Consider the following 17,596-nt stretch of genomic DNA (forward strand, 5'->3'; position numbering starts at 1 on the left):
AGGATTTTGTTTGTGATTGGTCACTTGGAATGGATAGGTGTCGATTGAAGTTGAGATTCAGAGTCGGGACATCATCAGCTTTGGATCAGAATGAGAGGTGAGTTTCCTCGTTGTACTTTTGGGTCGAAGGCACCATGGCCGGCCAATTGGATTGATATCCTGGTTTACCGTATATTGCTATGCTGTAGTGATCTGTTAGATCTGTATCATGGTATATAGGATGTTGCTGTGCTGTAGTGACCTATTAAATCTGCCTGTTATATGTTTACTGGCTATATGTTTACCGGTTGTATATATCGACGTATTGTGGTTGGGTTGAGACTGTACTGCTTTATGTTGTTAGTCAACAAACCCAGTAATGTTTATATTGATATGTTGTATGTGCATCTGTTATGTATATGTCGACATGTTGTGTGTGGTTGGGTTGAGGCAGACCAGTGCAGGATGAAGGCCAAGAGACCCAGAACGTCCCAGATAGACTGAAGGCTCGAGAGGCGTACCTGTCAGGCAGAAGGCCCCAAGAATGTTCCAGATATTGTAACATATATAAAAATCATGCCAAATTGAAACTTTTAAAAATATTCCAAAACCATTAATTATTACAAAAGTTGTTTCCAAAATAGTTCAATGTCAAAATATCCCAGAATCAAATTTATAAACGACAGAAGGTGTACGATCATGCCTTCGCCTTCCCACGATCATCAGAAGTATCTGAAACAAGATCAACAACTGTAAGCCCGAAGCTTAGTGAGTTCCCCCAAAATACCCATATGCACATCAACATACATATAGCACAAACAACATATTATGGGTCCAATCAACCATCGGGTTGGAATACCCCAGGCCCTCAACCATCGGGTTGGAATGCCAATCATACTATAGGTCCAGTCATCCTAGGGATAGAATACCCCAGGCCCACAACCATCAGGTTGTAATGCCCTCATACTACGAGTCCAATCATCCTCGGGATGGAATACTCACCACCCACAACCATCGGGTTGGAATGCCTAGGTCTGTTGGCTCTCGCACAAAGCAGAGGAGCCTCAACCACCAATCAACATGTGCACATATATCAGATAGTCACATTACAATCTATAGACATACAAACCGATCTAACCGATTATACTAGCATAACATCATCATATCTACCAGGATACTGATCTACTGATCATAGCAACATAATACCATCCTATCTACCAGGATGCTAACCTACAACTCATACTAGCATAACATATCAGAGTAACAATCAAAAGGGCCGGCCTTGGTGCCTTAGACCCTTGAGCATAGTGAGGAAAACTCACCTCATAACTGTCAAACTGAAGTGATAAGCTCAAACTCTCGAACCAAAGCTACAAACTCCACCACCTATATTTACCATAAGCCCATTCCCATAAATTTCCATGTTACCAAAATACCCCCAGAAGTCAATTGGTCAACCCTTGGTCAAAGTCAAAGTTAACGGTCAAAGTCAACAGTCCGTGTTGACCCAACTCGTCGAGTGCAGCTAGCAACTTGTCGAGTTCCTTAAGGGTTCAGAAGGTCATAAAGCCCTCACTGACTCGCCGAGTTTACTACCAACTCGTCGAGTCTATGCGTGTTCAGAAGTCGAGGAAACCCTAACTGGCTCGTCGAGTCATCCTGCTGACTCACCGAGTTCATGTAGAAACCCTCAAGGATTTTCTTCATCGGACTCGCCGTGTTGGCCACACAACTCGTCGAGTCTCTTTAGTCCTTTCTCTATTCAGATGCTTATAAGCCACCCCAAAGCTCCATATTGCAGATCTGAGTTCCTAGAGCATACTCCCTACGTAAAGTTGCAAACTTTACATACATGCAAGGTGTTAATGGCCAAAATCAAGATAGAGAAGAGGTTCTAAGTGAGGATAAGGCATTATCTTGCTAAAGGCTGAAACTTTATGATCATAAGAACCAATATGAGTCTAGATCTGAAGTTGCAACTTCAGATCATGCTCAATACCCGAAATGAAACACCAAACAAGCTAAAATGGCCCTAATCTTTAACATAAAGAGATCTAGATAGGAGGAAGCTCAAGGTAACATATTATTCCCTTCAAGTGCTGCAAAAATGGAGTAGATTTTTGATCCCTCAACTGTTCCTTGCTCAAAGCTTCTTGATCTCCAAGCTCTTCTCACCAAGATCCACCTTCCAAGCTTAAAACACAAAAATATGGAGAGAAAATGCGATTTAGGGTTTCTGGAATCAATAGAGGCTGTAAGGGAGGCTAATGACCCTTTAAATAGGGTGCAAAACCCCGGAAATTATGGTTTCATCCTTCAGTTTCAACTCGTCGAGTTGGTCACTTAAAACCTGCGCCCAAAACCGTGCCTACTCGACGATTCAGGGCATCCAACTCGTCGAGTCGACCTTTCAAATGAAAATATAAGACTGAAAGTCTGTACCTGAGAGTCGGGGTGTTACAATTCTCCCCCACTTGAACTAGACTTCGTCCTCTGGTAGCTCTAATCTATACGCCACCTTGCTAACTCTGGCAATGATCCTGAACGGTCCACTGTATCGGGGACCCAAATTCCCCCTCTTCCTGAAGCGGATCACACCCTTCCAGGGTGAGACCTTCAGGAGTACCATATCACCAACCTGAAACTCCAGCTCAGATCGACACTGGTCGGCGTAGCTCTTCTGCCGACTATGTGCGGTATGCAGCCGCTGTCTAATCTGCTGAATCATATCGGTAGTTTGCAGAACTACCTCGGTCCGACCCATCACCCTGTGACCCACCTTGCCCCAACAGACTGGGGTGCGGTATCTCCGTCCATACAACAACTCATAAGGCGGAGCACCAATGGTGGAGTGAAAGCTGTTGTTGTAGGAGAACTCTGCAAGGGGTAAGTAGGAGTCCCGACTCCCACCAAAGTTAATAACTCAGGCTCTCAACATGTCCTCAAGAGTCTGTATATTCCTCTCACTCTGGCCGTCCGTCTATGGATGATAGGATGTGCTGTAATGCAGTCGTGTGCCCAGTTCCTCGTGGAACTTCTTCCAAAATCGGGAGGTAAACCGAACATCACGGTCTGAGACGATAGAGACCGGAACTCCATGGCGAGCGACAGTCTCGCGTATATACACATCGGCAAGCTTCTCGACCAATGAGCTCTCCCGAATGGGCAGAAAATGAGCACTCTTGGTCAATCGATCCACAATGACTCAAATAGTGTCGAACCCCTTCGCCGTTCTCGGCAACTTGGTGATGAAGTCCATCATGATCTGCTCCCATTTCCATATGGGAATCTCCAGAGGCTGCAGCTTGCCATGCGGCCTCTAGTGCTCGGCCTTGACCATCCTACAGGTCAAGCACCTCTCAACATACCAAGTGATTTCTCGCTTCATGCACGGCCACCAGTAACTCAATCGCAAGTCCCGATACATATTGGTGGCCCCCGGGTGGATAGATAAGTGAGACTTATGAGCCTCCTACAATATAGTCTGTCTGACCTCACCAGACATCGGAACCCAGACCTGAACGCAATGGGTCAATAATCCCCGGCTATCCTGCACAAAACGGGTGTTCTCACCCCTGATCCTCTCAAGTTTCCTGTTCTCCTGACGCATACCCTCAGCCTGGGTTTCCCTGATCAAGCCCACAAGGGGAAAATCCACTGAAATCCTCATGGATGTCACTGGAGTAGAAGATCCAGCTGACTTGCGGCTCAGAGCATACACAACCACATTCTCTTTACCTGAGTGGTAAAGGATCTCACAGTCGTAGTCCTTGACCACATCTAACCATCTGCGCTGTCTCATGTTCAGGTTCGGCTGATCCATGATGTGTCTCAGGCTCTTGTGGTCCGTGTAGATGGTACAGCGGACCCCATAGAGATAATGTCTCCATATCTTGAGAGCAAATACCACCGCTCCCAACTCCAGATCATGAGTAGGGTATCTCGTCTCGTGCGGCGATGCGTAGGCTATCACCCGTCCTCTCTGCATGAGGACCGCTCCCAGTCCCGTGATGGATGCATCACAGAACACCACAAAATTCTCAACTCCCTCCGGGAGAGTCAAGACTGGAGCCTCGCATAGTCGCTGTCGGAGGGTCTCAAACGCCCTCTGCTGCTTGGGGCCCCACCGGAAATCCACCCCCTTCCTCGTCAGACAAGTGAGGGGTACTGCAATCTTGGAGAAATCATGTATGAATCTCCGGTAGTACCCTACCAATCCCAAAAACCTCCTGATGTCTGAGGGAGATTTCGGAACCTCCCACTGCATAACCGCCTCGATTTTGTCCGGATCAACCAAAATCCCCTCCTGGTTAACGAGGTGTCCCATGAATTGGACCTCTTGTAACCAAAACTTGCACTTCGAGAACTTGGCATAAAGCCGTTCTTGCCTCAGAACTCCCAATAACTCCCGTAGATGCTCCTCATGCTACTCTCGGGTCTTGGAGTACACCAAGATATCATCGATGAATACTATGATCGAGCGATCGAGCATCGGTCTGCAGACCCGATTCATCAAGTCCATAAACACTGCTGGCGTGTTGGTGATCCAAAATGGCATCACCACGAACTCGTAATGCCCATAACAAGTTCGGAACGCGGTCTTCTCCACGTCCTCCTCCCTAAAGCTGACTGATGGTACTCGAACCTCAGCTCTATCTTGGAGAACCAAGATGCTCCCTGTAACTTATCAAAAAGATCATCTATCCTCGGGAGTGGATAACGGTTCTTCACCGTCAACTTGTTCAACTCCCAGTAATCAATGCACATCTGGTGTGAACCATCCTTCTTCCTGACGAAGAGTATCGGCGCTCCCCATGGGGAACTGCTCGGACGAATGAACTGCTTGCCCAGCAGTTCGTGCAGCTATGATGACAGCTCCTGCATCTCTGGTGGTGCCAACCGGTACGACGCCTTGGCGATAGGGGCCGCACCCGACACTAGGTCGATCCTAAACTCAAGCTGCCTCTCCGGAGGCACTCCGGGTAACTCCTCCAGAAATACGTCGGCAAACTCTCTGACCAATGGAACCTCTGATACTGAAACCTGATCCCTGACCTGCGTATCCACCACATACGCTAGATAACCCACACACCCATGCTGAATGTATTGCCGAGCCCTGGCAGCTGAACAAAACCCTGATCCAAATCTGGTGCCCTCGCCGTAAACAATCAGTTCTCCCTCACTTAGGGTTCGAACTACTACCCGCTGCCCCTCGCAGTCAACCACGTCACCAAAATGACTAAGCCAGTCCATCCCCACAATCACACATACATCCCCCATGGGAATTGGAATCAGGTCTATCAGAAAAGATACTCCGAAAATCTCCAATACGCAACCCCGATAGACCGAAGAAGCGGAAACCCCGTGTTCGTTGGCGATGGAGACTCGCAACAGACACTCCAAATCTCCCATTGGCAACCCGAACTCCCTACTGAAAGACTGAGAAACAAACGATCGACTCGCCCCCGAGTCAAATAATACCAAAGTAGGTAAGGAGTTCACTAAAAACGTACCTAATCACAGGTACACACATATAAGCATATAACAGATATAATCAGTAAGATAAGGGATAAAAACATAGCAGCAACCACGTCTGGCGCTGCTCTGGCCTCCTCTGCTGTAAGCTGGAAGGCGCGTCCCTGGGCCCTCAGGGGCACTGCTCGACTCTGACTCCCGTCAGTGATCCTCAGTGTAGCCGGCACAGGAGCCTGCGCTGGCTTGACGGCTAGTAGGGAATACTGGGCCTTCATATGGCCCATCTGCTCAAAATGATAACATAATCTGACCCCAGGAGCTGGATTCTGCTGCCTACAATCCCTAGCAATATGGCCCTGCTTGCCACATTTGTGGCACCCGCTCCCTGATCGGCAAACCCCCGAGTGAGCCTTCCCGTACTTCCCACAAGTGCGGCCCGACTGTCCTCCAGTCCTAGTATCAACGGTCTTAGACCGCTTTGGCACCGACTGTGACTGTGTCGGGGCCTACCGTTGCTCCCTCAACTGCAGCTCAATCTCCAACTCACGCCGCCTAGCGGCCTCCTATAGATCCAGAAGCATATCACAATGTTGGGTCGCCACAAACTGTCGAATATCAGTCTTGAGCATGCTCAGATAACGTGTCATCTGAGCCTGCTCAGAAGCAAACTCCAGGCAGAACATCGCTCACTCAGTAAACATGTGGGTGATCTCCGCCACTGTCTCACCATCCTGTCTCAAGTCCAAAAACTCCTGAGATAGCTGCTCCCGCTCCACCCGTGGGATGTAGCGAGCGCGAAACATATCCCTTAACTACTCCCAAGTAACCGCAACTCTCTGGTCATCCGAATAAGACCCAGTAATAAGTCTCCACCAGTCCGGACTCCCAGGCATATTATTTTTATATTTATTTTTGGGGTTTCATGAGTAACTCGGCGAGTTGGTGCCTCAACTCGTCGAGTAGAGTCGTGATTGGCCACGGGGGTTAAGTGACCAACTCGATGAGTCAGAGGGTCGACTCACCGAGTTGGCGCTGTGAGATGATACCCTAAATCTCCAGGGTTGGTACCTATTTAAAGGACCTTATGTCCTTCTTTCCGCCTCACCAACCACCCAACTCCCCTGTGTGAAACCTTAATCGACCAATGGAACTAAGAGAGAGTGAGAGAGCTTATTGTGAGAGTTTTTGGTGAGCCATTGGAAGGAAAGAAGAGAGATTCAAGCAAGGAACGAGGAAAGGCTGTGCGCTCCAATGTTCTTTCGTCCAAAGCTTCAAGTGGAAGGTAAAAAGCCTGCACCTTTCTCATCTATTTAGTTAGATCTCATGATTATGGAAGTTTAGGGTTTCTACCACCTTTTATTGGGACTTTGAGTATACTAAGTTATCAAGAGATCTAGACCTCAGACATGGACCTTGTGAGGTCCCTAGAGTCCAAAGGTCCCAACTTTATTCAGCCATATGAGGGTTATTGTGCTTAACACCTTGTGAGAGCATGTGTTGGCATTTTAGAGCAAAAATGCCATGCATGAGCGTAAAGATCGAAGCTTTATGTGACGATCGAGTCTTAGGATGCTAGATCTAGAGTTTGGAGTGATAGATCTGCTTTAAAACGTCTGATTGAGAAGTCAGATTGAAGGGACTCACCGAGTCCATGAACTAACTCGACGAGTCGGTTAGGGTTTGTCCCGATGAGCTTGATCATGCGATAAATCGGCGAGTTGGGGGATCAACTCGACGAGCTGAGCTAGACTTTCATGAGACTTCTAAGGAAACGAGGGGACTCGATGAGTTGCATAAGTGCACTCGACGAGTTAGGTCAATTTTGATTGTTGACTCGAGTTTGACTTCTGTTGACTTTAGGGTTTGGTCAAACATGAGGAATGGAGACCATGGAGGGGTAAAATGGTCTTTTACTCACTCCAAGAGTTAGAGAGAGAGAGAGAGAGAGAGAGAGAATAACCTTTTGTTTATTTAGAGTCATGAATAGAGTATTAATTAGCGATATTTAGGCGGAGGCTAGACCGATGATTCGAGTTCGAGGTTGTCCGAGTTCTTACAAGGTGAGTCTTCTCACTATACTTACCATGAGTGGCATCTTTGTGTGACCGAGGTGTCTTATGTGCTTATATTGAGAATTGTGATATCCTGCATTATGTCTATGTGATTTATGCTGTGTATTATTCTGAGCTTGCTGAGTTAGGACCGGAGGTTCCACCCAAGTTGTGGGACCGGAGGGTCCCACTGATATGCTGACAAGAAAAGACAACCGATATCATTCGATGTTAGCAGCTCAAGATCGTCAAAAGAGCTATGCTGACAAGAAAAGACAACCGATATCATTCGAAGTTGGTGATACGGTTTTTACTTAAAGTCTCGCCGTGGAAGGGACTTATAATATTTGGTAAAAAGGGGAAAGTTGAGTCCAAGGTTTATTGGACCGTTTAAAGTTCTTCAGAGGATTGGGAAACAAGATTACAAGCTAGAACTACCAGAAGAACTAGATGGTATTCATAACACTTTCCATGTGTGTTATTTGAGGAAGTTCACGAGAGATGTTTCCAACATAATTCCAATTTCTGAATTAAGGTTGGATGAAAGCAAGATGTTAATTAAAGAACCAGAGGCAATCGTTGACCGTAAGACTAAGAAGTTGCGACGCAAGATGGTCGATTTAGTGCTTGTGCGATGGAAACATACGAATGGGCCAAATCTCACCTGGGAAACGGAGAGTGACATGATGAGTCGCTATCCACAATTATTTGCTGATGTGTGATTCCGCAGACGGAATCATCCTAAGGGGGAGAGAATTGTAACACCCATGTTTCTAGGTTAGGCACTAATGATGATGTAATAGTCTAGGTCAACCTTTGTAACTTGTTTTGAAATAATAAGATGTATTATTTGATTATTATGTGTTTTATGCTTAATTATTATAATTTAATGAATTCAGGGTAAAAATAAGCGTCGGAAATAAATTTTAGATAAAGCCGATATCTATGAAGAAAGCTGTAGTGGTTGAAATAAGGATTCCGAAGATATAAAGAATACTGAAATTCGAGTTATAACGAAGAAGTTATGACCTGTCGAAGTTCCGCGACAAAACCGACACGGCGCCGAATGACGTAAAAAGTGAGTTTTTGATAAACTACTTTTTAACCTTAGTGATCTAAATGAAAGTCGTAGTATTTTTTAAACCGAGAATTTTCATAAAAAGAACGCCCAAATCTGACTTCGTATAAGGAAGTTATAATTTTTCTAAGTTTCAGCTTAGCAGTAGACAGCTAAAAACTCGAATTTTAGATCGAGTGATTTTTAGCCCACACAACCTAAACGAGAATCGAAGGTCTCGTCAATAGTAGTACAACGGTAAAAAGACAGACGGAAACGGACATCAGATGAAGAAGTTATGAATTTTTAACGGATTTTCCTATCCCGATCTGTTAAAAATAATAATATTAAAAATAAAGTCAAAAGTAGCCGACGGAGTCTAAACGAAAGTTGTAGAGTATATTCTCGCTTACGCGCGCATATAAAGAAAGTCGAAAACGAAGCTCGTATGCGAAAGATATGAATTTTTGAATTTCGGGGCACAAAAACCGTGGCATGACCGAAGCGAGCCATGTCGCCCTTCCCTTGCGAGCCGCTCCGTGTCCGAAGCAGGTGAGTCATCCGAAGGCGTGGCCTAATCCGGAGGCGACGCGTGTACAACTTCCGAGACCGACACCTGGCCCCTCGCATGCCCGACGCGTGCCCTCCCCCTCGCATGCGAAGCTGCCGCATGGCTTCTCCTCCTCCCTCCGGATCCGAACCTCGCACCTATATAAAGGGGGTGCGAGACTTCCCGGGTAACTATTGGAATTTGCCACTTTTTCACCCTAAATTCAATATTTTTACTAATTCGACTTCCCCCGAAGCCCCAGTATCATTCCCAACACCCGAAATACGTTCCGAAGTGCCCGAGAAGCCCGATAAATTTATCTTTTCTGTTTGAAGCTCCACCCTTGCAGGGCCCGGTTTTCAATAAAACATCCTGGTTTATCGGAAACGATTGTTTTAAGAGATGAGGTACTGTCCAATCATTGTCTTATCAAGTGAGTGTATAGTCACTTTCATCTTACACATAGATATGAAGTATTTTATATAAAATACATGCTATAGGAATATATATTGTTTGTTTATTTGAGATGAATGTTGAATGCATGATTTATACAGGTTTTTAAATAATTTAATGAAGGGTCCAGTAAATGGTTTGGTCTAGGCTTTCATTGTATTTTGTTCGGCATGAGTCTGTAATACTGTTTATGAGCTGTATATGTGTTTTTGGTCATTATGTGTGTTTACGACCGTAAACTGTGTTTACGGCCGTAAACACGTTTACGACCGTAAACCCTGTTTACGGTCCTGTCTAGTATAAATAGTGGAGGTGTTGGTCATTGTGTGGTTGTTGATGCCATTGCGTTTATAGAGTTTTCCATCGAGTTGTACCTGACATTTTTCTGAATATAAACGTGTGCAAACTCGATTTCTTTTCATCTTATTCTTCTTTTTGTGATTGTTTGTTGCTTGATCATTGGTAAAGATCCTTTTCAGGACCTTACAATTGCTTGATCATTGGTAAACGCATAAACCGTAAACGCTTAAACCGTAATCGCTTAAACCGTAAACATCCATACCGTAAACCTAGTTTACGGTCGTAAACACCTCAACCGTAAACCTAGTTTACGGTCGTAAACTGCTCAACCGTAAACCAAGTTTACGGTCGTAAACCTTCAACCGTAAACTCAGTTTACGGTCGTAATCATCATCAACCGTAAACACCTTTGTGACTTTAATTTGCTTCAATTTCAAATGGAATCTCAAAGTCAAAATCATTTTCACGAACTTGATACTGTCATGGGCACTACTACGCGCATTCCAAGATTGATGTCTGCAGATGGCTTCCCTGAGTGGAAGTATAGAATTGAAAAATACATCAAAATGAAGGACTTTAAAGTCTAGAGAAGCATACTTAGAGGACATGTCAGAATCAATGTTACAGTTGGAGGACAGGTGATTGACAAGGCTGTTGAAAACTACACTGATGAGGAGTTTGAAAAAGTGGAAGAACAGGAAAGGGCTTTAGCCACTCTAACCATGGCATTATCTCCTGATATTGCTCAAGGTTTCCGAGAGTACACATCAGCTAAAGATTTGTGGGAAGCCCTAATTGAGGTGTATGTGGGCAATGAAGATATGAAGGAGAGTCGCCAGGACATGTTGAGACAAAAGTTCAACATGTTCAACTACATTCCCGGAGAGACTCTTGAGGCTCAGCTGCAGCGGTTCACAACTCTCACCACTGACATGAATATATCTGGGATTTTCTTGACCAAGTCAGAGATTAACAAGAAGCTTCTAAATGCTCTTCCTAGATCATGGGATATGAATGTTGCTGTGATTAAGAAGACCAAGGATCTAAACCACCTTACTCTTGCTGAAATCATGGCAATCATCAAAGCTTGTGATATTGATGACAAGCAGAGAGAAATCAACCATGTGAACTCGTACTCTACTGCTAATCTTGGAATCTCATCCAACAATGCTCTCTCATCAATCATGACTTCCTCAGGCCAAGTGTTTGCTGCTCAACAACCTCATATTCAAACATTTGCTGCTGCATCATCCATTCCACAAAGTCAACCATTTGTCACTCCACAAGTTGTTCCCCATCCAAATGTACCAGTTGTAGCCTCCTCCTCAAACACAAAGGACACTGATGAAAATCTGGCTCTAGCCACTGGGCTTGTTAACTGCTACAATGCTTTTGTGGCTGGAGAGCTTCCACCTCAGCTGTCATTTGCTGACCTGGATCAGATTCATCCAGAAGACGTGGATGAGATGGATATCAAATGGTAGATTGCTATGGCTGTCTTTAGGGCCAAGCAGTTTGCTAAGAAGACAGGGAAGAGCAACTGGGGCATGAATGCTGACAAGAAGGTGGGATTCAACAAAGGCATGCTGCGTTGTTTCAACTGCCACGAGCCGGGTCATTTTGCTCGTGAGTGTCCAAAGCCTGATCGTAGGACGAACAACAACAGGACGATGGTTGCAGTGGGAAACAACCGTGCAGGTGCTGCGGCCAATGGTGAAACTACTATGGTCGCTCAGTCTTTTGACTGGGAGGACCAGATTCATGCTTTGAATATGTCAGGGCCAGAAAATGCTCACCTAGCTCAGATTGATGTTGCTTCCTTGAAGAATGATGCAACTGATCCCGAAGCAGAGATGATGGAGCTGCAGCTTGCTCTAATGGTGTCTACTTCTTCCGAGCCCAAGAAAAGCGAGGTAAATCTACCGTCTTGTTCTCATGCATGTAATGAATATGTTAAACTTCTTCATGATGAAATTCAGTTATTACGTAGAGAAGTAGAGGACCTTAGATATGAGGGCTACCAACTTAGGAAAGGACAAAAGCCCCTTAAGGCCCAGTTAGAAACTAAAATAAACGATTTTAGAAGAATTCAGGCAGAATACAGTGAGAAATGTGAACTGTATGATTATGTTAAAAGACAAAATGATGAGTTAATTACCGAGCTTGATACATTGAAAAGACAATTTGAAACTGCAAATTTTGATTTTAGAAAATTTGATGGATCAAGCGAGGTAGTTGCCAACATGATTGATCACTGCATGCAGTTCAAACGAAACCAACAAAAGGGCTTAGGATATGATAGTGTACCTCCTCCTTATAATCATACATATCAGTATCAACCCCTATCCAAAGATGAGATTGCCAATGAATCTTTCATGGTTTATAGCAAGCCATCTGGTTTTGTTTCAGGAGGATTTATAAATGTTGAAAGTACTGACGCTTCTACTTCCTCTACAGATCAACCCTTAGATCAGGCGAAGCATGGAGTTGGAGTTTCTGTTTCTGTTTCTGTTCCTAATTATGATATTTCTGTTTCTGTTTGTGATTCTGATGTTAAGACTGATAATGTTTTGTGTGATGTTTCTACTTCTGCTACTGTTGAATTTAATTTCTTTGATATGTTTGATGAACTGTTTGGTAATTATGATGCTTGTGATTCTCATGAAAAACCATCAATTCCACAACTCACATCATCTGAGACACCCTCACTTATCTCACAATCTATTTCTCATGCATGTTCTTCTGAGAAGAGTAAGAGTGTCTGTCAAGAAAATAAATCTGAGAAATGTAGTACACGTTCAAATAATAAACAGATTTGTTTTAATTGTGGCGTTGGTGGTCATATAGCTAGGAATTGTCAAAATAGGATCTTTGTGAACTATATGTCACCAAGAGGAGAGAATGAATCTCGAGGAAGGTCTTTAATTAGAAAATCCTCAAGAACTCGTTCTCGAAATGATGATTGGAAAGATGATCGAAGCAGAAAAAGGATGATTTTTCAAAAGAATAAAAGGTTTTTTACTAACAAATCTCCAAATAGTTTGCCAAAACCGAACAAGGCTCCGCCAAGATCGGTTTCGTCAAAAAGCAATTCTGGGTCTTCCACTTCTGGTAGAACATCCAGAGGCTCAGTGCAAACTCATAAGAAACCTATTTCAAAACCACATGAGAATGTTTTAAAACCTAAATATCATTAGATGCCCAAATCAATTTCCAATCCATCATTACCATCCTCTGAAGTGATTAGGAATGAGGATTCTAATTTGAAAACATTAAAGGATAAATCAGAGAAAGCGAAAAGGAAACCCAGGACAGTAATGACCTGGGTTCCCAAATCTAAATGATTCCGCTCATTTTTCAGGGACAGTTGCGGAGGAATGTCGTTCGTCCTTGGTACGTCGACTGCGGCTGCTCCCGACATATGACAGGAGACATCTCCCAATTGAGCGACATTCAATCTTTTAATGGGGGTTATGTTTCCTTCGTGGGCGGAGATGGTGGCAAGATCACTCAAAGAGGAACTGTTACAAATGGAGTGCTAAGCTTTGAGAATGTCAACTTTGCTCCCGAGTTAAAGCACAGCTTGTTGAGTGGTTCCCAAATTTGCGACAAAGGCTATTCTACCCATTTTACCGATAAAGAATGCATGATTCTCAAGCCAGGCATTGTCATCCCGAAAGAGTGGATTCTCGTCAAATCTAAGCGGGGTGGGAATGCTTACATTATTGACATGAACAACAACATCCCTGAACAAGTCACCTGCCTATTCTCAAAAGTCTCCGAACAAAACGCAATGCTGTGGCACCGACGGCTCGGTCATGCTAACGCGAAAAACCTGAATCGCCTTGCTAAGAATGAGATGGTCCGAGGCTTACCTGTCAGAGACTTTATTACATTTGAGAAGTGTGTGTCCTGTGCTCAAGGAAAACATCACAGAAAACCACACCTCCCAAGCAAGTCAACTCAATCAGTCAGGTGCTCCAATTATTGCATATGGACTTATTTGGTCCGGTCAACGTCCTGAGCATCAATAGAAGCTCGTACTGTCTAGTTGTGATCGATGATTTCTCTCGGTTTATGTGGGTCTTCTTCTTATCCAACAAAGCGGGGGTTGCTGATCTGATAAAGAAGTTCATTGTGATGATTGAGAAGCAAACCAACAACCAAGTGAAAGCGCTTCGTACTGACAATGGAACTGAGTTCAAGAATGCTGTTCTTGACCATTTTTGCGCAGAAAAGGGGATCGTGCGTCAATACAGCTCTGCTCACACGCCGCAATAAAATGGCGTTGCTGAAAGGAGAAATAGAACTTTAAAAGACGCTGCAAGGACAATGTTATGTGATTCAAAATTACCTGTTTTCTTTTGGGCCGAGGCGATTAACACTGCTTGCTACGTGCAGAATCGTGTTCTAATCAACAAAGCACAGATGAAGACACCGTACGAGATTCTCTATGGACACAAGCCTTCAGTCAGCCATTTCCGCGTATTTGGCTGCCCTTGCACCCTTCTTCACGTGGAATCCAACCCTAAATTCAATGCCAAAGCCGATGATTGTTACTTTATAGGATATGCTGCGCGCACCGCGTATAGGGTTTACAATAAGAAGACGAAGCAGATTGTTGAATCCTATGACGTGCGCTGGTTGGAGGAGAATGAAACAGACGCTCGAGTGGGTCCTGACTGGCTATTTGATTACACAGCGCTTTTCAAATCCTTAAATGTGTCTTCAGATGGTTCGAATGGATCCTCTTCTGGTTCGAAGATTGTTTCTGAAGACGAAGACGAAGAAGTTGTTTACAGACCTCCAACGGTTGAGGGGGAGTCCTCTGCTCCATCTGAGGGGGAGTCCTCCGCTCCACCTGAGGGGGAGTCATCTGATCGACCTACTAGTCCAGAGTCTAAAGTTCAAGATGGAACTCCTGATGCTGATGCTACACCTCTTACCCCTATTGAAAGAGAGTTCATGTCTAGAGATGCTTCCGCTGCTAATCCAACTTTTATGGAACTACTCTTTCCTAAAGAAATTGCTAATGAGTTTGTAGCAGATCCATCCAATGTGGATCAATCAGCAAATGATGGAGGTTTCAACATTCACACTCTTCCTGTTTCACTCAATGATATCAGCCAAAACATTCCTTCAAGAATTCAACGCGATCATCCGATCGATAACGTCATTGGCCAGCTGGGTGACGGAGTTAAAACTAGAAGTCAAAATGGAGATGTAAATGCATGTCTCTATTCTTGCTTTATATCTCAAATAGAGCCCAAGAACGTTGACATGGCTTTGAATGAGCCCAGCTGGGTAGATGCGATGTATGAAGAGCTAAATCAGTTTGAAAAGCTCGGGGTTTGGAAGTTGGTTGAGTTACCAAAGGGCAAAAGATCTCTTGGCACACGTTGGGTCTATCGAAACAAGCTAGATGATTCTGGTGTAATAGTGCGCAATAAAGCAAGGTTGGTGGTTCGCGGGTTTCGATAAGTTGAGGGTCTTGACTATACTGAGGTTTATGCTCCCGTGGCTCGATTGGAGGCTATTCGTATCTTTCTCGCATATGCTTCTTATATGAACTTCACGGTCTACCAAATGGATGTCAAGACTGCCTTCTTGTATGGCAAGGTGAAGGAAGAAATTTATGTTGATCAACCCCCTGGGTTCGTTAACTCAAAGTTTCCTAATCGTGTCTACAAGTTGGACAAGGCGTTGTATGGGTTACATCAAGCTCCTCGAGCATGGTATGCAACTCTAACAAAGCACTTGCTCGAGCATGGATACTCTCGCGGCACTATTGATCAAACTTTATTCATCAAGCATGTTGGTAATGATCAGATTCTAGTCCAGATCTATGTTGACGACATTATCTTCGGGTCTACCAGTTCACAGCTTTGTAAAGAGTTTGAAGGCGTGATGAAAAAGCGGTTTGAGATGAGTTCACTGGGTGAAATGACCATGTTTCTGGGGCTTCAGGTCAAACAAAATTCAACCGGAATCCTGCTACATCAAGCTAAGTATGTGGAGGATATTCTTGAGAAGTTCGGGTTTGATGACGCAAAACCTGCATCGACACCAATGGCTGAAAGACCCCTGCTGAATCCAGATATTGATGGCGAATCCGTAGATCGGACAAACTACAGGTCGATGATCGGATCGTTGATATATCTTACTGCAAGTCGTCCCGACATCATGTTTGCAGTTTGTCAATGTGCTCGTTATCAGGCTAATCCTAAACTCTCTCATCTTATTGCTGTCAAAAGGATTTTTCGGTATATCAAAGGCAGTCCAAAATTGGGTCTTTGGTATCCGAAGAATTATGAATTTGATTTATACGCTTTTGCTGACAGTAATTATGGAGGCTGTGAGCTTGACAGGAAATCTACTTCAGGAGGGTGCCAATTCCTTGGCGATAGGTTGGTGTCGTGGCAGTGCAAGAAACAGCATACGGTCTCTACCTCAACAGCAGAAGCGGAATACGTTGCTGCATCTGCCTGCTGTTCTCAAGTTATCTGGATCCAACATCGGCTGTTGGATTACAGTTTGAATTATCTAGAAACCCCAATTCACTGTGATAATGAGGCCGCAATTCAAATCACTAAAAATCCGGTCCAACATTCCAAAACCAAGCACATTGATATCAAAATTCACTTTATCAGAGATTGTTATGAGCGCTCGCTCATTAGGCTAGAACAGGTTCCCACTGCCAATAATGTGGCGGATCTGTTCACCAAGCCTTTTAACAAAGCTCGATTCGATGTGCTTGTGAGATTTTTAAAAATGATTCGTTTTGAGGATTAATTTTTTTTTGGTTAGGTTCGTTTAAATTTGCGCATTTTAGTCATTTTATTCTCACCCATGCACAAATTTAGGGGGAGAAATAAACAAAAACCAAACAAAAATTAAAAAAATTAAAAATCCAAAAACATCATGTTTCTGTTTTATTTTTTTCAGAAAACATTCAAAAAAAATCCAAAAACATTAAAAATTCAGAAAAATCAAAAAAAATATTGTCGTTTTCAGTTTTGCTTGTTGATATAGTACTGGGAAGTGATATTATCAAGTGATAACAGGCAATCTGAGTCTGCGTAACGTACCCAAAGTTGAAGGGTCTATGCTCTGGGTTTGATGCGCTGGTAGGCACGAAAGATTCTAAATGGACTTGACTAGGCAGAGTTGAACTTAAGGAATTCATAGACTTGACAGATCTTGACCTACTTAGATCCGTTTAGCCTGACAATACGAAGCTTGGATAGATTGAGCAGGGAGATATATATGGGAATCTACTGGTCACATTAAAGAACCTGTACTTGGAACCGTGGATTAACTTTTCCTCGATGTGCGGATTCTGTCCTTAATTCCGGTATTGATGGGGTGACTGGTGAATTCCGATAAGTTAGGTCTGTAGAAGGTTATATTCTTTCTCTCTATCTGTTAGTCATATGTTGCCTCCTCTGCGTGATCGAAAGATCCGACCTGGAATGTAGCATATGCAACTCAATCTCTCTGCATCTTCTATCTATGCAATTCTTTCTATCTGTTAGCCATATATTGTCTCCTTTGCGTGACTCACAATCCGACCTGGTACACAGTATATGCATCATTCTTTTTCTCAATCCCTATAAAACTTCAATTAGTCATATGTTTCACCCTCTGCGTGATTGGAAGAGATCCGACCTGGGTGTATAGCATATGCATTCTAAATCTATCTTCTCTCTTAATAATTGTCTGCTCACCCGA

This window comes from Lactuca virosa, chromosome 7, assembly GCF_052849685.1.
Source record: "Lactuca virosa cultivar CGN04683 chromosome 7, Lactuca_virosa_CGN04683_v6, whole genome shotgun sequence".
Taxonomy (NCBI): Eukaryota; Viridiplantae; Streptophyta; class Magnoliopsida; order Asterales; family Asteraceae; genus Lactuca; species Lactuca virosa.